At 46.3% G+C, this 23522-nt stretch overlaps 1 pseudogene; it reads right to left on the bottom strand.

Annotated features, from left to right (window-relative positions):
- Positions 1-1181: 1181 nt before the first annotated feature.
- Positions 1182-21073, bottom strand: LOC132015492 (uncharacterized; annotated as a pseudogene).
- Between the last annotated feature and the right edge of the window lie 2449 nt (positions 21074-23522).

Raw genomic sequence — 23522 nt, 5'->3', positions numbered from 1 at the left:
TTTTCAGCTTGTTTGTACAGTAACAGCCGAAATTACTTTTCTTGGAAGCAGCATATAGTTGGGTCATATGATTTAATCTACTCTTCAGTGTCTACCTTTTAATTTAGATCCCTACATTTAGTAGAATTAATTACTGAGGTTTTAGGGCATAAGTCCGCCATTTTTATTTTGGTTATTTCCTTTGTTCTCTCCCATGTTTTCACATCTTTATTTTCTCCTCTACATTCCTGTGGGTTACTGAACACTTTTATAATTCTATTTTGATTTTAATATAGTGTTTTTGTATTTATTCATTTATTTTAGTTTTTCTTTAAATTCCAAGTAGTTAGCATACAGTGGACTGTGGGTTTCAGGTGTACAAATTAGTGATTTGACACTTCCATACGATACCGGGTGCTCGTCGCAAGTGTACTCCTTAACCCCGTCACCTGCATCACCCGTGTCCCTCCCCCACACCTCCCTCCAGGAACCATTAGTTTGCTGTCTATAGCTAAGAGTCTGTTTTCTGGGGGCGCCTGGGTGGCTCAGTGGGTTAAGCCTCTGCTTTTGGCTCAGGTCATGATCTCAGGGTCCTGGGATCGAGCCCCACATCGGGCTCTCTGCTCAGTGGGGAGCCTGCTTCTCCCTCTCTCTCTGCCTGCCTCTCTGCCTACTTGTGATCTCTCTCTGTGTCAAATAAATAAATAAAATATTTTTTAAAAAGAGTCTGTTTTCTGCTTTTCCTCTCTCTTTTTTTCCCCTATGATCACTTGTTTTGTTTTTTAAATTCCACATACAAGTGAAATCAGATGGTATTTGTCTTTCTCTAACTGACTTATTCTAATTAGCATAATATTCTCTTGCTCCATCCAGATCATTGCAAATGGCAAGATTTCATTCTTTTTGATGGCTGAGTAATATTCCATTATATATATGAGCCCTATATATATGCTATTGTTGACAATGCTGCTATAAACATCAGGGTGTGGTAGCCCTTTGAATTAGTATCTTTGTGCTCCTTGGGTAAATACCTAGCATTTACCTAGCATGCTGAGTCAGGCTAGTTCTATTTTTAACTTTTTAGAGGAACCTCCACACTGTTTTCCAGAGTGGCTGCACCAGCTTGCATTCCCACCTGGTGTGAGAGGGTTTCCCTCTCTTCACATCCTCGCCAACACTTGCTGTTTCCTGTGTTGTTGATTTTAGCCATTCTGACAGGTGTGAGGCGATCGCTCATTGTCGTACTGATTTGTAGTTCCCTGAGAACGATGGAGCATGTTTTCATGGGTCTGTTGGCCATCTCTCTGTCTTCTTTGGAAAAACATCTATTCATGTCTTTTGCCTATTTTTTTTTTTAACAGGATTATTCAGTTTGGGGTGTTGAGTTTTAGAAGTTCTTTATATTTTGGATGCTACCCTTTTATCAGAGATGTCACTTGCAAATATCTTCTCCCATTCTGTCAGTTACCTTTTACTTTTATTGATTGTTTCCTTTGTTGAGCAGAAGCTTTTTATTTTGATGAAGTCCCCACTAGTTTATTTTTGCTTTTGTTTCCTTTGCCTCAGGAGACAGATCTAGTCAGACATTGTTACAGTCAATGTCAAAACGGTTGCTGCCAGTGTTGTCCTCTAGGATTTTGATGGTTTCCTGTCTCACATTCAGGTCTTTAATCCACTTTGAATTTAGTTTTGTGTATAGGGTAAGACGGTGGTCCACTTTCATTCTGCACGTGGCTGTCCAGCTTCCCCGACACCATTTGTCGAAGACACTGTCTTTTCTCCATTGAATATTCTTCCCTGTTTTGTCAAAGATAAATTGACCATACAGTTGTGGGGTCATTTCTGGGTTTTCTATTCTGTTCTGTTGATCTATGTGTCTATTTTTGCACTATAATACTTAGAACAACCACTGAAATAGTTTTTCAAAAAGAAACGCTATTTTAAAGTGTCCCTTTCTGAAAAGCTAATCAATTGTTTAGAGGTTGTTCTAGGTTATATTAATAAATATATAATATATATATATACATATATATTTATATATAAACTTACTTATATATAAACTTGCCACCGTCCGTTGGTGATATTTTACCAGCTAGAGTGAAGTGTATGAACTTAACCTCCCTTTACAACACTGAACCTCCCCTGTCTACAATATAATTGTCCTAAATTTATTTCTTCTACATAAATTTAGAGCCACATCAGACGATGTTGTGATATATTCTTCCATCATCAAACATAATTAGAACTCATTTTTGGTACTTTTTCTTCCAGGCATTCCAAGGTTCCTTCTTTTATTGTTTCCTTTCTGTTTCAAATCCTCCTCAGTCCTTTAGAGAAGGTCTCCTGGTGACAAATGCCCTTAATTAGTTTTCCTTCACCTGAGAATGCCATGATTCCCCTTTTATTCTTGAAGAACATTTTCTCTGGCAACAGAATTCTGGGTTGACAGTCCTTTTCTTTCAACACTTGAAAAATGCTTTGTCCCTCCCTTCTGACATCCATGGTTCCAGATGAGAAGTCTGGAGACGACCCTGTACCTCTCCAGGGTCTGCCACTTCTATAGCCCCTGTCTACAGAATGGTAGGGGCCAGGCACCCAGCCTCCATCCCACTATGTTTTTAGGGTCAGGGCGGGTATCTTTCCAGAGGCTTCCAGTCTGTCCTTATGTAGGATCACCTGGTGCCTGAATGTCACCCAGCTTCACTGTGGGCCTCAGCTTGCTTTGGTTTTATCCACAGCTTCCCCTTTGGGACTGATGTCCTTCCTAGGTCATTACTGCCACTACTGGGCCATCCTTAGAGAAGGGTGAATTGGGGGCAGCCCACACTCCCTTACTGCCCTGCCTACTCACATCTATGTGCGACCCGCCATTTCCTCTCCTGGAAAGGCACAAACACGTAATTCTTGCGTGTGGACCAGGCTTAACGAGAGAGAATCACAATGTGAAGGATGTTCAGTAGGCTCTTGAACAATGTTAGTGTGAATGGCGTGGGTCCACTCTGATGCGAAATTTAAAAAAAAAATACATACTGTACAGCACTGTGTGGGGCATCTCCTGGCTCAATCATTGGAGCATGTGGCTCCTGCTATCAGGGTTGTGGGTTTGAGTCCCATGTAAGGTATAGAGATTACCTATACCCTAAAAATTACCTGTGAATAAAAACTTGAAAAAAATTACACATTCTGTATAGTATTATAAATGTATTTTACCTCCTTATGATTTTCTTAACATTGCCATCTTTCTAGTTTATTGTAAGACTACAACATATAATACACATAACATACAAAATATGTGTTAATCAACCATGTACGTTATTAGTAAAGTTTAGGGGGAGTCAAAAGTTATTTCAGATATTGGATATAAATAATACAATTTTTAAAATTGTATCTAGAAAAAAAGTTATGCTCAGATATTCAGTTGTGGCAGAGGAGGGGGAGGTCAGTGCCCCTGTCGAGTTGTTCAAACCATCAACTGTGTATTTTCTAGGGCTGCTTTAACAAAGTACCACAAACTGGGTGGCTTATACAGAAATTTATTTTCTCACAATTCTGGAGGCCAGAAATCCAAACCGAGAGTGTTGGCAGGACCACACTCCCCGTGAAGACTGAAAGGAGGTTCCTTCCTTGCCTCCCCCAGGTCCAGTGGCCCCACGGGCTCCTTGGCTGCATGGTCCCACGTCTGCCTCCATCTTTAGGGGACTGTCTCCCTCTTGTGTGTGTCTTTGGCCACACTTCCCTCCTCTTATTTAGTTCTAAATAAGGTCACATTCATAAGTACCGGGGATTCGGACTTGAACATATCTTTCTGGGGGGAACACGATTCAACCCACGAGAGGGGAGAAAAGCTTAAAACGTGAAGGTGAGGGTCTCCTGGGTGGCTCAGTTCTTTGAGCGCCCAACCCTCGATTTCAGCTCAGGTCTTGATCTCTGGGTCTTGAGCTCAAGCCCCATGTTGGGCTTCTGGCTGGGCGTGGAACCTACTTAAAATGACAACAACAACAACACATTTCAAAAAGTGAACTTGAATATAAATGTTGACGGAGTACCAGGAACCAAATCAAACCCTCTCACAGACAATCACGAGCCCACCCCAGTGGTTGGACATTCTGTACAAAGGGAATCATACCTTTATGAGATTTTTTTTGTGTGTCTGGCTTCTGTCACTTAGCATAAAGCTTTCAAAGCTCATTAATGCTGTGGCCTGAATCTGTACTCCCTTTCTTTCTTTTAAAAAAGATTTTATTCATTTATTTGACAGACAGAGATCACAAGTTGGCAGAGAAGCAGGCAGAGAGAGAGGAAGGGAAGCAGGCTCCCCGCTGAGCAGAGAGCTGGATGTGGGGCTGGATCCCAGGATGCTGTGATCATGACCTGAGCCAAAGGCAGAGGCTTTAACCCACTGAGCCATCCAGGTGCCCCATGTACTCCCTTTCTTTTTATGGCTAAATAATATTCCCTCCTCTAGATATGCCCTAGTTTGTGTATCCGTCCATCCGCTGATGCACGTTTGGGTTGCTTCCACTTTCTTGGTGATTTTGAATCACGCTGCTACGAACATTCACGTATACGTTGTTGTGTTTTCAGTGCTCTTGGGTGCATACCTAGAACTGGGGCTCCTGAGTCACGTGGTACCTCTGTGTTTAACGTTTTGAGGACCTGCTGGACTCTGTTTCATACAGTCAGTCCAGCCTTACCGGCAATGTATCAGGGGCCAGTCTCTCCACACCCTCACTGGTATTTGTTAGTTTTCCTTTTTGATTTCTTTTTTTTAAATTATAACCATCCTGTGAATATGAAGTGGCATCTTATTTTGGTTTTGATTTGCATTTCCCGCTGCCTCATGATGTTGAGCATCTTTTCGTGTGTTTACTGATTATTTGTGTATCTTCTTTGGAGAAATGTCTAATCAACTTTTTTACCCACTTAAAAACCGAGTTAGTTGTCTTTTAGGTCTGCCTTCAAGCTGCGGAGGAGTGGGAATGGCCACACCCGGGGAGACGTCGTCTTGCTGGTGGATGGACAGTTTTACACCAACGTTTCTGTTCTTCGGACCACCTGCCTGAGTGGGCGTGGGTGTGCTTGCACTGGGGCGGAGGGCTTCTGCAGACTCCGTTAGGAAGGCCAGGACTTAGTGTCTGTTCAACAGGAATGTACGGCAGAACAAACATCCACCATGTAAAGGAAATACCCATTTCCTCTAACACAATGTGATGGTTTCGTATATTTATTTATTCAACTCGGATTCAACTCAAGTAAAGGAGGATGGACGGAGGCTCTGCTGTGTCGGCTGCTCCCCCTGGGGCCCTGGGGGAGTCCAGGACACATGAGGGCAAAGACAGGAGCGAAGACAATGCCATGACGGGGAAGGGCAGCCTGAGGTCAGGGAAAACCGAGGAAGACAGCGCTGGATGTCCCGCTTCAGTGAAAGCAGAGCGCGGGGAGGGCCCCGCCCCAGGGACGGTTTTGCGGGAGACCGGCCCTGGCAGGATTCTGCTTTGGTAATTGCGGCTAAGGAAGGAGGACAGAAGAGCCTGTGGACCCTGAAGGTACACATCCCCAGCGGTGAAGTGCTCATCAGTTCATGGGACCTTGACCTTGTCAAGTGGGGACTGACCTCCCGCAAGGCCTTTGGTCCCAGGCGCCAGAGCAGCCCCAGCAGCAGGAGCGCCCCCAGCCGCCTGCGCCGCCCCCTCCAGCCGGCGCCGCCCCCGCTCCCGCCCCCAGGGGCCGGTCGCCAGCCGCTTGGCGCCCTGCTGCAGAGGGTCCCCGCCAGGCGGTACACGGCGTTGGTGAAGGGCGCGCCCGGGGGGTCCCGCGCCAGCCGCTCCACCCGCGCCAGCAGCTCGTCCACCCGCGCTCGGCGCTCCGCGGCCGCCGTCCGGTTGTTGAGGGCGCACACGCGGCCGCCGCACTCGGCCACCAGGGTCCGCGGCGCGCGGTTGTCGGTGTCGCGCACATAGTTGTGCAGCGACGCCCCCTCCAGGTCCTCGCGGCGGGTGACGACGACGACCGCCGGCGCCAGGACGCGGGCCCCGAACAGCTGGTGGACGCCGCGCTCCGCAGGCTCGTCCCGGGCGGGGAAGCGGCCCGGCGGCGGGACCAGCACCAGCGCGTGCGGCCCGACGCCGACAGCAGGTGGCAGCGGCCGCGCTCGGTGCAGTCGGTGACCTCCGGGCGCCAGCGGTCCCAGCGGCGGCTCCCCAGGGCGCAGGCCCCGGTCACCGCGGTGGCCGCGAGCCTGGACGGGAGGCGCGTGTGGCCCAGGATGCTGCTGCCGGTGGCGCTCCTGCCCGCACCGGTCTTGCCGGCCAGGATGAGCCCGAGGCGGGGCTCGTGCGCGGGCGGCGCGTCGTCCCAGTCCTGGGGACCCGTGAGGACAGAGTAGGCGTGGGCTGCCGCCCTCGGAGCGAATGGGGGAGCCCGCCTCCCGCTCCCCCGGGCCTCAGGGGTGCCGGTGGAGCACAGGAGAGCGCCAGGCCTTGGGCTTCTGCTTCTCCAGCCGAGCCTTTCCTGGGGGCTCCGGTCTGAGCGTGTTCCACTCCGGGGCGTCTGTGTCGCCCCGTCTTCTCTCTTGGGGCTGCAGCACATGCACCGGTACTGGCTCCAGCAGCTTTGCGCCTCTCTCTGGAGGGCACCCGTCGACGCTGGCAGGCCTTGGCTTCTGCTGACACAGTCTCTGGCATCCATGCCCTGCACCTGCCCTGGCCCCTGGGATGCTTCTCCGGATGCAGCCCCAGCGGGGAGAGGCGGGAGGGAACGCGAGGCCTTCGAGTGAAGGGTTTCCTGGAGGCCCGGCCACCCTGGGCTCGAATCACAGCCCCAGCTTTGCCCGCTGAGTGACTCTCAGGGAAGCTGCTTCATCGGAGTGTCAAGCCTCCTCTGCAGGGAGGGGAGAGGTGACAGCTGATTCCCCCGGGATAACCCTTCCTCCTGCCTTTCGCCTGCCCCTCCTCCCTCTCTTACACCTGCTGCTGGAAGATACCTGCTAAGCCCCAATCCTTGTTCTCTAGCACATTCTACTTGGTAAATCGTGTTCCCTCTAGTTTATGATCTCATTCCTTCTACCTCCTAGTCTGTGGGGGTCAGAGTAGATTTCTTATCCTCAGTTTACCCTTGGGGTGTGGAGGCACAGACTGGTCAAAGCACTGACTATCTCTCCGTAGAGCAGGCGCAGAGGCAAATCAGGGCTCTTGCTGTCTCCCCCCAGCATGGAGACGCCGCTGGGGTTCGTCTGTTCAGTCTTGGGTTGGTCCTTCCCCTTGTTCCCCAGAGCTGACACCTGGGGCCAGGTACACACCACGAGCACATTCTGACCACAGGCATTTTCGTCATCTCTTGCCACCTTCCGTCCTCCCATTCTTGCCTGAAAGAGTCCCAAACACAACCCGATCCTTCCTTCTTTCATTTATCAGACAGGTGTGACTACCTATGGTGGGTCAGGCAAGGCCCAAGGAGCTGGTGACACGGCAGTGAAAAGGTCATGGCCCTGCCTTACCCTGAACATCAGCAGGTAGGGGAGAACCCTGTTCTTGAAGAGACTGTCTTTTTTCCATTGGATAATTCTTTCCTGCTTTGTCGAAGGTTAATTGATCATACAGCTGTGAGTTCGTTTCTGGGCTCTCTACTCTGTTCCACCGATCTGCGTGTCTGTTTTTGTGCCAGTGTCATCCCGTCTGGATGAAGTGGTGATGCCACAAGCTTTGGTTTTCTTTTTCAAAATTCTTTTTTGCTATTTGGGGTCTTCTCTGGTTCTATAAAAATTTTAGGATTATTTGTTCCAACTCTGGAAAAGTTGGTGGTATTTTGATAGGAATTACGTTAAATGTATAGTCTTTATATATATATATATATATATATATATATATATATATAGTAAATATATTTACTCTATTTTCCAGCTATATTTCCAGCAATATATCCAATTATCTTGAGGTATAACTTTGAAAAATTAAAATCATATATTGAGCAGCAGCTCTTCCTGCCCACGGGTCCTGTCCCCGTGCTTTAATAAACCACCATTTTGCACCAAAGATGCCTCAAAAATTCTTTCTTGGTCATCGGCTCCGGACCTCAGCCCACCAAACCTCACCTAGGTTCTAGAACTTCATCATATGGCGCCCGAACGTGGGGCTGTGAGTCTTTACATTTGGACTCTGAGCTTCGGTGCAAAATTGGTGAGTACTTTCTCTCCATTTACTCTGATTTCAGGGGCTTTTCAAGGAGTGTGGTCTTATTGGAACACTTGCATGTCAATTGCTCAGGCTGTAATCCTCTAGCCCATGGCTACTCTATGGGGAGAAGAGCGTCTGCCTTTTGGCTGTAAGCTAGTACCCTGGCCGGAATGGCAATAAGACCCAGAAACTTGATGGCCTCATTCTATTCCTGTTCTTATAGAAAGTTGTCTCTCTTGGGCACGGGACAGCCAACTAAGTCACCAGGATGGCTGCCAATCTTAAGACTCCCGTGTGAGGTTTCCTCCTGATTGATCTAATATGATCCCCTCCACATCCCTGGTCTAGCCACTTCTGGCCACGGGACCTCCACTGGGAGCCGGCCGAAACCAGTACCCGATTGAATTAAAACGCAACTGGGGACCGTTTCCTAGGGAAGTTGGCTGTAAGGACCACATGTGCTGGAATGTCGCTTAGACCATGATGGATTTCAGTCTTTACTGTTTCTCGTCAGTGTCTTCTGCAAACCGCCTAAAGCTATGAAATTGAGTAATTTCCCCTTGCCAAAACTTCTCTAGCATTTCCATGGGTTAATATGGCAAAACAGTATGCAGTCTTCAGGACAGACAATAGCATGGCACAAGCATTTTAGTCCATTCACCAGGCACCCATCAGCAGCCTAGGATGCGATGGGGAAGTGGAGGGACGCCGGCACCCCTCCAGGGCCTCTTACGGCAGGAATGCCTTCTGGGGAAGGTGCTTGGCTGGATCCCATGTGAGAGCTCGTGGGGTCCTATGGGTTGCAGAGCACCACGGGAACCAGCAGGATGTCCTCGGCCGACCGCTGCTTCAGAACTGGGCTTGCTTTCCCACAAGGCTCTGTCTCCTAAGAGCTATTGCATCAAGGTCAGGCGCTGGACTTCCAAGAGCTCAACCTGGGAGATAGAATCTGGAAATTCTGGAAATCCATTCGTTTCCTGGCCAGCAGAAATTACTTGTGATTCATTGTGTATTTAAACACAAATGCTTTTTTTTTTTACTCCATGAACCACCAGGACTAAGCTACCAGGAGAGTGCTGTTTTACTAAACCACATAAGAAAATTGCCAATATAAGTGTTGACACCTGCTTTTCCTTTTCTTCTTTTTTGTTTTTTTCTAAGATTTTATTTATTCATCTGACAGAAAGAGACACAGCAAGAGAGGGAACAAGCAGGGGTAGGGGGAAGGGAGAAGCAGGTTTCCTGCCTAGCAGGGAGCCCGATGCGGGGTTCAATCCCAGGACCCTGGGATCATGCCCTGAGCCAAAGGCAGAGGCTTAATGACTGAGCCATCCAGGCGCCCAGATGTATGTTTTCTTGCAGCGGTCAAGGTTAACTGTTACTTGAAAAGTCCTCCCCAGAGCCCAAGTGATACATTAAAGTTCTCGGCCTGCTCCAGCTCCAGGCCAGGCAGGACGGGAGCTGCTGTCACTGTCCCGCTTCGCGTTGGCCAGGAGGGCAGGGAGGAACGCCACCCTCGGTGCTTCCTTGACACCCTCCGTGCTTCCTTGACACTCCCAGCCACTCACCCACATTCCTCTCGAGCCAGCCGGGGGAAGCTGGAGGGAGGCAAAGCCATTCAGTCAGCATTGGCAGCATGGAAGGCAGCAGAGAAGCCCGTGGCCACTCAGGAGAGCAAGAGGAAGACGATGCCGATGCCTTCAGGAGACTTGATGCTCTGTCGCTGAGACACACCAGTCTCTTCGGTGGGGAGCAGACTCGGAAACCTGCTGCTGTTTGGCATTTCTGGGCTCTGGGTCTGGGATCTGGAAGGCCAGAAGGAATCTCCCTTTCCAGTCCCTCAGCCCCACTGACACTGGGTTTCTCGATACTCAGTTGGCATCTCCTAGTCGTTTCTCTGAGCTCATGTTTCTGATATTCTGCTGGATGAGAACGTCCAACCCAGTCTTTAAGGTGTTGCCTAAGAGCATGGACCCAGCATGGCCCTGAGCTTGGAGCCTGGGGTCTGGCTGAGGTGGCCCTGCATTCGCAGCATTCCTAGTGGGAAAGGCTGAAGAAGGAGATGCAGTCGGTTGCCTCAGGGGGAAGTCATAGAGGCAGAGGCCATGTTCTTCTTTCCTTCCTTCTCTTACTGAGGAGGACCTTCCATCAGGGATGTTCAGCAAAGCTCAGGCTCCCATATTCGTGCTGGGCTCATTCCCAGCTGAGTGAGAAGAGAGGCCCTGAGAAGGAGTTTCCAAATGGTGCTACCCAGCAACCTCCCTTCTGGGTAGATACCACTGAACCAGGAGCAGGGACTCAGAGACGTGAGCTTTAAAGTTCACGGCAGCCGTTCACCGTAGTGAAAGGTGGAAACAACCCAGCTGCTCACAGATGTATGTGAAGAAACAAACAGCACTCTGTACCTGCAAGGGAGTACTCCTCAGCCTTCAAAAGGAAGGGAATTCTGATGCGGGCTGCAACACGGACGAACCGGGAAACATTCTGCTGAGTGAAGTAAACCAGACACAGAAAAGCAAATACAATTACAATTTGGGACAATGAAAACACACTTGAGATGCACAGTGCAGATGACTGCACAACACAGTGAATGGCCTGAGCGCCACTGAGTGGCCCGCTTCAAAATGAGTTCGATGGCAAATTGTATATTGTATTTTATAATAATAATAATAAGCTTTTAAAAAGCAAGACAGAACGTGAGCCCCGCAGTCTCTGGTGCAAACTCGGTGTCTTCCCCTCTCCACCCACACCCCGTTCAGCTCTGACCCTAGCTCTGGTTGCTTTGCCTCACTGACTCTGTGCTCTTAGGCCGGGGGAGGACCCACGGAGCCCGCAGTCGCTGAGGCTGCTCCAGGTGGGGAACACAGGCAGCGGGCAAAGCACCACCGGAAACAGCATCCTGGGCAGGAGAGAGTTCGAGTCTAAGCTCAGCAAGGCCTGGGGACCCTTACCCTCTAGCACAGCATCTGTGGGAGCTCGAGGGGGTTGACACACCCAATGTCCTGTCCCCACTGGCCAGGCTGGAGGCAGCGGTGCAGGCCATCTGCAAGGCGGTGGCCTTCTGGGTGCCCAGACCGCACGTGGTGTTGCTGGTGACGCTGCTGGGCCACTTCACCAAGGAGGACAGAACAGAACAGAAATGAAAAATCAACTTGTTACTAGAAAATCTATTATTACCATTCACCTTATTAATAGATAGAAGGAAAAAGAATCAAACTGTTATTCCCATAGGTTATTTTTGAAAGCTTTTGACCAAATTTATTAGCTATTCATGATTAATAATAGGATAACTATTCACTCAAGAAAAAAGTGGCTGGAGAATACTTGCTGAAAATGACATGCACACACACACAAATCATAGACTACCATGGTCGAGTATCTCACTTACTTCAACGGGAATCACTGAAGACATATTGGGAGCCAAGCAAGTGTGTCCAACCACTACCATTCAACATCATGGTGGAGGTTTTAGCCAACGCAATGAGATGAGAGACATCAATTAGGGACGTAAAGCTAAGAACAGACGGAGTAACAAAGTGTGGTGGATCCATCAGATGGAATCCTAGTCAGCAATAAAAGAGGACAAGCTACGGACACACACCACTTAGACGGTTCTCAGAATCTTTATGCTGAGTGAAGCCAGTCTCAAAAGAGACTTTGTTTTACTTATCTCTAGATTCTCTGTGTTTTCTTATGGTATAAAATCTACCCTGAAGTCAAACAATTTATGAAATGTTTATAAATGGATGAATAGATAGATACAAACTCCTAAACCTCAAGAGATGGTAATATACCACATGTCTCATTCTTCTACTGTATGAACCACAATGAGTAGTATATATCAAGACTCTACCTGTCTTCTGCTCTGAGAGACAAATGGGCAACACTGCTTTCAGGGTACTTCCTTTGGGTCTCCCATCTCATGGACCTGTATTTCCTTTTTCTTAGGAGGTAGATGTGGCTCTTTCATTAAATATTTTGTAAGGGCCTCTTTAGCCAGAGAGGCTCCATCTCAGTTGAATAGCCATTTTGTTGTTGATGCAGTAAAATGTAAACTGACCCTGCCCCCCACCCCCGCCCCGGGGGACTTACTTAAAAGCAAGTCCGGGAAACTAATAAAATATGGTCGACCAGTCCCAGGTAACAGAGCCCAAATACAAGGGCAGGGGAGGCCAGGTGGAGACATCCAATCAGTGGAGTGCACATACTGTCTCCCAAGCTACCAAGGAGTGTAGGCCCTGCCTTGTGAGTGCCTTTTGGGTGTCAATTCTGACCAAGATGATAAGCTAGTTCAAATATCTACTATAGGGTAAATTGTAATTCACTTGGTCACCCGTGTGTGACCTAACATGACTATGCAAATTTCTCTGTATGTTACAATCTCATTGGCCAGCTGTGTGTGCCAGGCTCAACCACACGGCCTTTGCCCTTTAAAACTTAGTCTGTGGGGTGCCTGGGTGGCTCAGTGGGTTAAAGCCTCTGCCTTCAGCTCAGGTCATGATTCCAGGGTCCTGGGATCGAGCCCTGCATTGGGTTTTCTGCTCTGCAGGGAGCCTGCTTCCCTTCCTCTCTCTCTGCCTGCCTCTCTGCCTACTTGTGATCTCTGTCTGTCAAATAAATAAATAAAATCTTTAAAAAAATAAATAAAACTTAGTCTGTAAGGCTGGGAGATGTTGCCCTCTCTGTAAAAGGCAGCCCCGACCAGTCGGTTTGATTCTCAATGCTTGGCACAAAATAAAGCTTTGCTTGACCTTCACTTTGTATCAGTCTTGCTCCTTTGACCATGGACCTAACACTGGGGGCTCATCCGGGATCAAACAACGAGAACCGAGCCAGCATCAGAATTTGTGGGAAAAGCCTCCGGAGGTAAGATCTCAAGACCACATCCTTCAAGAGCCTGTCTGTCTGTCTTTCTGGTTGTGGAGCTCTAGGGTATAGCCCACCAGGAAGACACTGGACGCAGTATCACTACCCAGGGCTGGAGTGGATGTGGAGATGCCCCATCCCTCCTCTGGTAGATCACCAGGGGGTTCAAGTCCCCCTAGGTGGTCAGGGGACCTGCCATGGAGTTTGAGTCCCCCTAGGCAGTTAGGGGGTTCGAGTCCCCCTAGGTGGTCACTGGGGGTTCAAGTCCCCCAGGCGGTCTGGGGACCAAGAAAATCGCCACCAGCAAGTGTTTGTAGGGAATCGAGAAAATCCCCACTGGCGGCAGGTCCTAGGTAAGGGCTGCTGGGTCTGTGGTTGTCTTTGTCTTGTCTTTTTGTTGTCTGTTGTGATGTTTGTGTTTGAAGGAATGGGGCAAGCAGAGAGTAAGGGGACTCTGACTTTTATCTCTCTGTTCCTTTTAATAGATGTGGGGTTTCTCCTTCACTCATTTCTTGTGTTAATGGCTATAACTGGAGCCAACTGTGGTTAGTCTAACTCGAGACAGAGACTTTAAGAAATATTCCCAAGCAGCTACCAAAACTCCCTTTGTTTCGGGAAAATTCCTTGCCTTCTCTAGCCGGACGTGGACTGCCTAGTCCCTCCCCCTTGCTGGCGGGAAAGCATGGCGTCTGCTCCTCTATTGGAGCTGATGAGCTCTAAACCTGGAAACCCTTTCTCTGCCTTCTGGTGGCACTTTGTTCTTCTGTCTCCCCGTTCTGTTTCTGCACCAACTTGGGTGTGGTCTGCATAACTGGCCTCTAGACCATCCTTGGTGCTTCCTGCACCATGGCTCCTTCTCTCTTCACTGTCAGGAAACAAGAAGAGCACCCCTGGACATAACACCACCCACTCCAGATCTTCCCACCCGTGTCTCAGGTAAACATTGGAAGTGGTGTGGGCCCAGGTGGAACGTAAATCAGTATTTGAACTAAGTTAAGTTTGTTGGGTTAATTAGGATGAACATGTCTTTTGAGTTAACAGCAGTAAATGTGAAACTTCAATCAAAGTTTACTGAGGGTCAAATAAGCTCCTGTTCTTTGTTAACATCTGTTAACAAAGAGATGACTAAACTGATGGCTAATTGTCTGTCTCAAAGTTTTAATGGATAATTGTTAAAGTAGCTTTCAAAGTCTTTGGTAACCTCAAACTTTAAACCAAATGGGATAAAATGCTAGAGTGTTGGTTGCTGGAACTAGGTTTGTGCTTTTGAAATCTGTTGGTAGACATATTTTGTGCTTAACTGATTCATAAATTTGCCTTCTAAGAACTCTGTTGTAAGAGTTCACAATTGGTTAATATTTAGTCTTCATTAGAGATTGAGATGTTTCTAAGAAAATATAAATGGTTTTCTCTTTGCCCACCCAGAATTGTAAATGAGATCTCTTTGACTCATAAAGCTTTTCCCTGAATGCTAAGTTACTCAGGAAGTACTACAAAACCAATGATAAACCTTAGGTTACATTTCGGTAAATGCTGTAACTACTCTAGAGGTTCTATACATTTCCTAGTTTTAATGTTTTGATAGGGTCATCACTTGATATTTAACCCTATCTATTCTGAGTTTTTGTCATTTGTAATTGTTTTAATTCTCTTGTAAAATGAATTCTGCCTTAAAGAAAATTCATATGGGAGATTTTCAGGACAAATACAGGTCTTTGATAAGTTAAAATTCTGGAACTGAAATGGGTAAGAATTTCCAGAATTCTGGAATTCAGAATTCCTTCAAACACAAACATCACAACAGACAACAAAAAGAAAAAAGCGGCATTCAGACTAAACCAGAAATAGTAACATGGGACTAGATGAACTGAAAGATTGTAATGTTGTGTCTCTTAATGTTTTGTCTTATTTTAAACATTGCTGGTTCTGTAATGTTTGCTCTTCCAGACTAGGGAAACTTTTTCTTAAGTTATCTGTAACTTACAGAGATGTAAAAGTTTTCATCTGTAAACAAATCAGGGCATTCAACTTTCCTCTCTATCTGAACCCTCTGAAACTCAAAAGGTCTCAGAAAGTATTCTTTCTTCCTTGGCAATCAGTCATTTGCATAAGTTCAATAAGAATCTGTTCTCCTTGTAACAGGACACCATTGGAAACACTGGTTATTTTACCAAGGCTTTGACTGGAATGTCATATTTGAAAAAGACTCAGATATGACCAGACAGCTTAAAGGAACTAAGGTTGACTTTATGAAACCTGGATCTGTAAAGCCCTTTGGAAATGCTAGTCTGATACCTGGCTTACAGAGTTCCCAGCAGCCTCAACAGGTGAGTAAAAGATGTCATGTCCTGGCAGGTGCAGGAACCTCAGGATGCTTTGGGGACCTCAGGAAGAGGAATTTGCCCAAATTGACAGGTATTGCAGGCATGTCTGATGGCAAGTACATGGCTTGGCTTCTGGCTTGGAGAGGCTACTAAAAGTTCAACCTAGAGATTCCTTATAAGAAGTTCCAGCAAAACAGATTCTAAAAGATCTATATGATCACTCACTGTTCTTGTTGAGCTTATGTAAATAATTAGGCCTAGTTTGTTAAAACTGGACTTGTTTTTCAAATAAATTAATCCTGATTTGGCTATCTCTGGAAATGAGCGTTATTTTAGAGAGAAAAATTATGTTTTAATAATACACCTTTATGGATGTTAAATTCTAGAATTGATTGTCTTTAAATGTTTGTTTACCTAAGCTAGACAACTTGAGGTAAACTTCAGAGAAGTTGCACAATAGCTCGTTTAGATGATCTTGCCTTTGCCAGTCAGTCAGTCCAGATATAAGGAGGAAACTTTGGAAAATTAAAGGATTTGAAGGGAAGAATCTGACTGAGTTAGTGGGAATAACAGAAAAGATGTTTAACAACTGGGAAAGTATGGACACAAGTATATGTTAGTTTTTGTGGATACCTTTTCAGTCTGGGTAGAGACTTTTCCACCAAACATGAGATGGCAGGAGTGGTGGCCAAAAAGCTACTAGAGGTTTGGGCTACCTCTCATGGTTAGGTCAGACAATGGCCCTGCATTTGTGAGTTCACAAATGGCCAAGGCTGTGGACACTAATTGGAAACTACATTGTGCCTACTGGCCCCAGAGTTCCAGGCAAGTAGAGAGAATGAACCAGACTCTTAAAGAGACTTTGACAAAGCTAATTCTGGAGACTGGTGGTGGATGGGTGGATCTCCTTCCTCTCACCCTCCTCGGGGCATGATGTACACCCTACTTAAACAAGGTAACCCCATTTGAAATAATGTTTGGGAGATTCCCCCCGCCCCCCCGGCTCTGCCCTCAGCTACAAGAGGTTGCCCTAGCAGAAATGACTGATCAGTCTGTACTCCAGTCACTGCAGGCATTACAGTATGTCTTAAAAAGAGCCCATGCAGGGATCCGAGCTGCCCACACTGAGACAGAGACAGAGGTGGAACCACATCCTTACCAACCCCGGGACTTGGTTTGGATACGCCACCACCAAGTGGGAAACTTGGAGCCTCACTGGAAGGGACCCTTTGCTATCATCTGACCACCCCACAGCAATAAAAGTAGAAGGCACCAGGGCCTAGATTCATGCGGGTCACGTCAAATGAGCCGAGGAAGAGGACGCCCCCAGAGATGGACCCTGCCAATCGTGGACTAAAGCTAAGACTCAAAAAACAATGAGTTCATTGAGTTCATTGTTGCTCTTATTGTTATAGTATAGGTGGGAAATATAGACAATTGGGGCTTGACATGCTATTTCTAGAAAAAGGGGGGCTCTGTGTACCCCTAGGAAAGGAATGATGTTTCTGGGTAAATCACACGGAGTCATTAAAAACAGTCTGGCAGCCATTAAAAAGAGGGTAGAAGAGTCAAGGATTTGACTAATCTCCAGAGAAAGGAGGGGAATGTAAAGGCCTATTTAGCCAGAGTAGCTCCATCTCAGTTGAACAGCCATTTTGTTGTGTATACAGTAAAACTTAAACTGACCCTGCCTCCCCACCAGGGGACTTACTTAAAAGCAAGTCCAGGAAACTAGTAAAATATGGTCGACCAGTCCCAGGTAACAAAGCCCAAATACTTGTGGATCAGGCCAGGTGGAGACATCCAATCAGTGGAGCACACATACTGTCTCCTTAGCTACCAAGGAGTATGGGCCCTGCCTTTGGGGCACCTTTTGGGTGCCAATTCTGACCAAGGTGATAAGCTAGTTCAAATATCTACTATAGGGTAAATTGTAATTCAATTGGCCACCGTGTGTGACCTAGCATGACTATGCAACTTTCTCTGTGTGTTACAATCTCCTTGGCCACCTTTGTGTGGCCAGGCTCAACCACATGGCCTTTGCCCTTTAAAAGTTAGTCTGGGGGCATCTGGGTGGCTCAGTAGATTAAGCCTCTTCCTTCGGCTCGGATCATGATCACAAGGTCCTGGGATCGAGCCTCACGTCCAGCTCTCTGCTCTTCAGAGAGCCTGCTTCCTCCTCTCTCTCTACTTGCCTCCCTGCCTACTTGTGATCTCTGCCTGTCAAATAAATAAATAAAATCTTAAAAAAAAAAAAAAAAGTTAGTCTGTAAGGCTGGGAGGGGTTGCCCTCTCTGTAAGAGGTAGCCCTGACTGGTCAGTTTGATTCTCCATGCTTGGCACAAAATAAAGCTTTGCTTGACCTTTGTTTTGTATCAGTCTCACTTCTTTGATCACGGACCTAGCAATTTGTTTACAGAAAGTCATAACACAATAGGATGTTATTAAATTCATAATGATTTTGGCTGAAACTCCAGAGATAAAAATAGTAGATTCAAAGTGCACCCACATCTATAGAGTAAAATCAAATCTGTCTCACTCTGAGTGATGATTTTGAAAGGAATTGTAAGCTTCTTTGTGTTGTGCTTCTCTTATCCTCAAGCCTTTGCTAACATTTATTAAATGTACAGTCTAGGGGCTCCTGGGTGTCTCGTTGATTAAGTGTCTGCTTTTGGCTCAAATCATGATCCCAGGGTCCTGGAATGGAGCCCCACATTGGGCTACTTGCTCAATGGGAAGTCTGCTTCTCCCTCTCCTTCTGTGCTTCCCCCTCCACTTTCTCTCTCTCTCAAATAAATAACTAAAATATATGTTTTTTAATGTACAGTCTAGGGCACCTGGGTGGCTCAGTTGGTTAAGTGGCTGCCTTTGGCTTGGATCATGGTCCCAGGGTCGTGGTGTCAAGCCCTGCATTGGGCTCCCTCCCAGCCAGGAAAATGCTTCTCCTTCTCCCTCTGCTGCCGCCCCCACCACCCCCACTTGTGTGCTTGTTCTCTCTCTCTGTCAAATAAATAAATAAAATCTTTAAAAAATAACAAAATAAAATGTACAGTCTTAACTCATATGTGTTTTGGGAAAATAAGCAAGAGGTATATGGCCCTTGGGCCAAAATGGCTTGGAGCATGGAAAAGCCAATTTCAAGATGGCAGAGCAAGGAGAGTTGACATAAGTCACATATGACCATGAGGAACCTGGAAATGTGCTTCGGGAAGCCTGGAAATGATTAGGTCAGAAGTACCCTGTAGAAAGGAATAGAGACATCTCCTACTGTTGTCCATATCTTAAAGGGGAATTTTTGCACAGGGAAAACCAGAAAGGTCTCTGAAATCTTGGTTACACATGATTTCTATTGGCGCCGAATGAATGAATCCAAGGGAAAGGTGGTAGTTGACTGGCAGAGGGGTTGGCAATGTGGCTGGAATCTTCCAGGAAAAAGAAGGAGAGATCTCTTGAAGGTTGACCAAGACTAGCTCCCAAATCATCTTACGCTTTTATCCAAAAAGTGAAACTCATCCCTGTGTTCTTAGAAGAAGGAGTAATGTTATTTTCTAAGAAAAAGTGGACTTTGATTCTTTATGAGTATGAGAGATCAGAGAAGTTTTATTATAAAAACAAGAACCAAGTAATTCAACTGGGTGGGGCACAGTAGAGTGCAGAGGACCTTCAAAGCAGTAAGTAATCAAGCTGTGGTAGCAACAGTTAGTTTCATAAGAAAAGGAGAAAATGGGTTAATTCAGCAACTATTTTGCATTTAATTTGGTCAAAGAGCTGCTATGGAGATGTCTGAACACAGAAAACATTGTTTCCTTATGTGTTGAATCTTTGTCTGTCATCCACTCTTTCTGGCATTTCCCTTAGTTGAATTCTAAGAGATCTATTTTTCTGATGACTCTTTGTTCTTCAATGGGCAGATGATAAGGAACAACTTGAGTCCTTCTGTAAAAGTGTAATTAAACAAATTTCCAATCATCTGGAAAGAATTCTGGAAGTATCTCCATCTAAAGATACTCAATACAAAGAACTAATCTTTCTAACAAACCATATGTGTAAGGTGACCACTGTATCCTGAAGGCAAAAATAAGTGAGTAGAAGTCACAGAGGAAGATGATCCAGAAAACTAGAAAGAAGCTAGAGGAGAAAGTTTTACTAGGGAGAAACAGAGAAAGCTTGGGGTCATCTTCTTGGAAGAATTCACAAGGTAGAAAGCATCCATACTTTCTGCTCTGAAGTTCCACCAATCGACAATTTGTCCTTCCTCTGTTAAGTCAACCAACCCTCTACAGATTGCTAACAGTGAACTTTATTACATCCTTCGGGAGAGCCTGGGAGATGCAGCTGAGAGCACTCTGACTTTGGTGAATGAGTCATGGGGGCAGGACCACCAGAAAGCACGCAGGAAGTAGATCTTTGCATTCTGTTCAATCTTCCTTAAACAGAAGTGAGAAAACAAAGCAAGCCATCTCCATGCTTGCATGATTACGTCAAGTATCCCACTTTTACTCTCAACTTCCTCTCTGGCATTTTGCTGCTTTAGAGCACAGAAAGCCTCCTTCTCTGCCAATCCCCACTCTGTTTCTTCCTTTCACGCTGTTTCTGCTGCTTCAGTTTATCTTCCAGCTTTCTGATTTTCTCTTCAAACTCCTCTCTGATCTGCATTTTCTGTCTCTCTAGCTCTGCTCTGTAAAATTCTTGTGTCACTTGGACTTGTTTCTGAATCTCCTCTTCGGCCTTTTGGTACATCTTCTTGGTGTAGCAGCCTCCTTTGTTCTCTACTACCACATGCTGGACCAGGGCCAGCAGCTGCATTCTCTGGGCCTCCAGCTCAGCTCCTATCGCCCAATTGTTGAATAGGCAGTAGCGATCCCCAAACTCATGCACCAGCTCTCGGATGCTGTCTGGAGTGTCTCTAAGAATTTATGGAAACCGATGTCCTCCAACTCATCTCATCTCATACATGAGAGAATCATGTATGTCCTAGCTCAGGTCCAAACATCTGAAGAATCTTCTCCATGGCCTTCTGGTTTTCCTGCATGTACCAGCCCAGCGGAACCACCAGGAACAGAGTGTGAGGCCCCGGGGAGGTCAGGAGGACACAGTGAGCAATCTTCTTCCTCATGTCAGCATCCTGTACCTCAGTGTCGAAAATATCAGGTGTATCCACGATGACAAGTTCTCTCCCGTGCCACCAGCTACTCCGTTTCTTACAGACCATGGTGACTGATTTTGCTGCAGGACTGGAAGCAAATACTTTCTGTGCAAGGATGTTGTTGCCCGTTGCACTTTTTCCTGCTCCAGTCTTACCCACTAAGACAAGTCTCGATTGTGAATCTCTGCGGTCTTGGGTTTCAAGCCCTGAGGCATCAGGAAACAAAAGTCACAGCATTAGGATGGACCTCTGGCTGTTTCCCCAGCAGGGCTCCTGTTCCCCTCACACACTCCTCCTCTCTGGCCCCCCTCCCGTGCGTGACCTCTGCACTCACAGGAGCACTACGGAAGGCCCTTCTACAGAAGCCTACTGAAAGTCTTCATGAAGCCTGATGTTCCCCTTCAACACGTGGGGGAGGTCCAAGGGCTTTCCAGGATTCCATGGAGCTTCTTACTCTTATCTTTTTAGCAAAGTAGCCCACAGAAGTGGAAACAAAAGAGTTCAAGAAGAGAATTCGGAGCTGTCGTGAGTAGCTGTTCCTTGTAAGAGCTATGCAGGAAGTAACTCGAAAACTGACTTTGGGACATCTCCGTGGGAGTTCCTCCCCCAGTTTGTATTCAAAATGGAACTTTTCTTCTTTCCATCAAGAAGCCAGGTAGGCGGGTTCTACAACCCATCCCATCCTCACAGGATACAAAAGGGATGCCTTGGCAGGAAGACAAAGCGCTATTGCTTCTGACTCTACCCTTCCCCTGACAACCTTACCTCTCACGCTTAACTTTCCTGTTTCTGAAATGCAGTGTGATTGGCGTACCTATCACCCACACAGACACATCCCACACATCCTTTACAGTAGACTTCGAGTCTTGAATTCTTCCTCAGGTCTTCCTCTACAAATCCTAGTTTAAATTCTGCATTATGGATCATGAGGATCACATATTTCAATAACGGGGATCATGCACACATTAAAGGCTGGAACTTCCAGTCCCCAGCACTCAGAAAAACTGGGATATAAAATATGGTAAGATAACTGAGTGAGCAATATTTCATTTGTCAAGTAAAAAGACAATGATTTATTTGATTTGCTCATTTTTCTTCTGGGTATGTCTTCCTTTCCAAAATAGAATATAAGGTTGAGAGAAATCAGCTCACAGAAGTTGCATGTTCAGTAGGCCCTAACACAGGTTAATTGAATTAATAATGTTTCTGCACATCTCTGAGGGAAAATATCTTTTAAATGATTCTTGCATGAAAACATCAGGTCATGGCATGAGTACTACTGCACAGATGAGTCGTTCACAAAAAGTACTTTTGAATATAAGAATGCATGATGGTAGGGGTGCCTGGGCGGCTTAGTGGGTTAAAGCCTCTGTTATGATCCCAGGGTCCTGGGATCCAGCCATACATTGGGCTCTCTCCTCTGCGGGGAGCCTGCTTCCTCCTCTCTCTCTGCCTGCCTCTCTACCTAATTGTGATCTTTGTCAAATAAATAAATAAAATCTTAAAAAAAAAAAAAAGAATTGCATGATGGCAAAGAGCAGTTTGGTCCAGCAATGTTATCTGACATGTATTAAGAATATGTTTACTTATGAGAGTCTTTTTTTTCCGTGATACTTGTGTTGAACTCCATTCCTGATACTAATGATGAAGCTTAGAACAATCAGGGATTTAAAATCTTATTTTTTTCCAGACTTAATCTCTAATCCATCTCCCTAAAATTCACTGATACAGTAAATACTCTCAATCATGTTCATAGACCAAAGGACGACTGTAAAAACTCTAATGATTTGAATTTTGGATATGTGCAATCACTGTAGATGATAGAAAGTCAGCCCTCCAACTTTGAAGTTTCTCAATTATTTTATTTTTTCAAAAATTTATTTATTTATTTGTCAAATAAAGATCGATAGAGAGAGAGCACAAGCAGGGAGAACAGTAGGCAGAGGCAGAAGCAGGCTCCCTGCTGAGCAAGGAGCTCGATGTGGGACTTGAACTCAGGACCCAGGGATCATGACCTCAGCTGAAGGCAGATGCCCAACAGACTGAGCCACCCAGCCGTCCCAGGTTCTGAATTGTTTTAGCAAGACAGAACCTTTCAAATACTCACTGCCAATGTCACAGCTTGGAAAGGAAAGGAAGAGATTTTTCTGGTGGCAGAAAACACTAGAAGGAATTTCAAACCAAGAGTAGCAGTAAAGATGAAGGAATGCTCTCAGAGGAAAGTGGGAATCCTATGATTTATCAATCAGAATTCCAGCAGCAAAATGATGGTCTACTCTCATTGGGTCCTTGGGGGAAGGTGAGAGAAGAGACTTCCTACAAACTGTGGATACAGAGCTTTGGAAAATGACAAAGGGGAGTGCTAGTAACAGTGAGAAAATGATACCCCAACCCTAGGGGGGTGAACAAAGAATGGAACCCAGAGCCACCATGAGAGGAGCTGTCGCCTTTGGCTTAGGGTTGCAGCTGGTCAGAAATGGCCCTGCAGGGAGAGAGGCAGGAGAAAGAAGACCCAGCCTTGCTTTTCTACTCCCCTGGGGTCTCCTACTTGGACTTCCCACTGGCCAGACCGAAGCAGAAGTCAGAGAGTAAGAGATCCCACCGATGTAGTCAGTCCATCGAGATCAGCCTCCTGGGGCAGAGAACTAGGGTGAAGAAGGCTGAAGTGTGGGTCTGCAGAGGTCAATGAAAAATATTGGGCACAGAAAACATTTTTAAGCTACAATCAGACACACTTTAAGTTAGGATGGGACCTAAAAAAGAAAAGAGAGAAAAGCAATGAGAGAATCTCCCAGAACCACAGAACCAGCTTTCCAGAGAAACCCAATGCTTCACTAAATAAATCACTCATAGCCCAACCCTGCAGCAGCACATGTCCCCAGTGGCACTAACATGTAATGGATGCAGCATTTCTTCTTTGAATTTTCCTAAATTGAGTCTTTCAAGTCTATATAGCATTGCCTGAGAATGCCAAGTTTGTAACTTTGTAAATTTGTCGGCGCTGGAAGAGGGATGGGCTAATGGGAGGTGGGGGGG

Source organism: Mustela nigripes, chromosome 4 (genome assembly GCF_022355385.1).
Source record: "Mustela nigripes isolate SB6536 chromosome 4, MUSNIG.SB6536, whole genome shotgun sequence".
NCBI classification, from domain to species: Eukaryota; Metazoa; Chordata; class Mammalia; order Carnivora; family Mustelidae; genus Mustela; species Mustela nigripes.
This window is presented reverse-complemented; position numbering and strand designations above follow the sequence as displayed.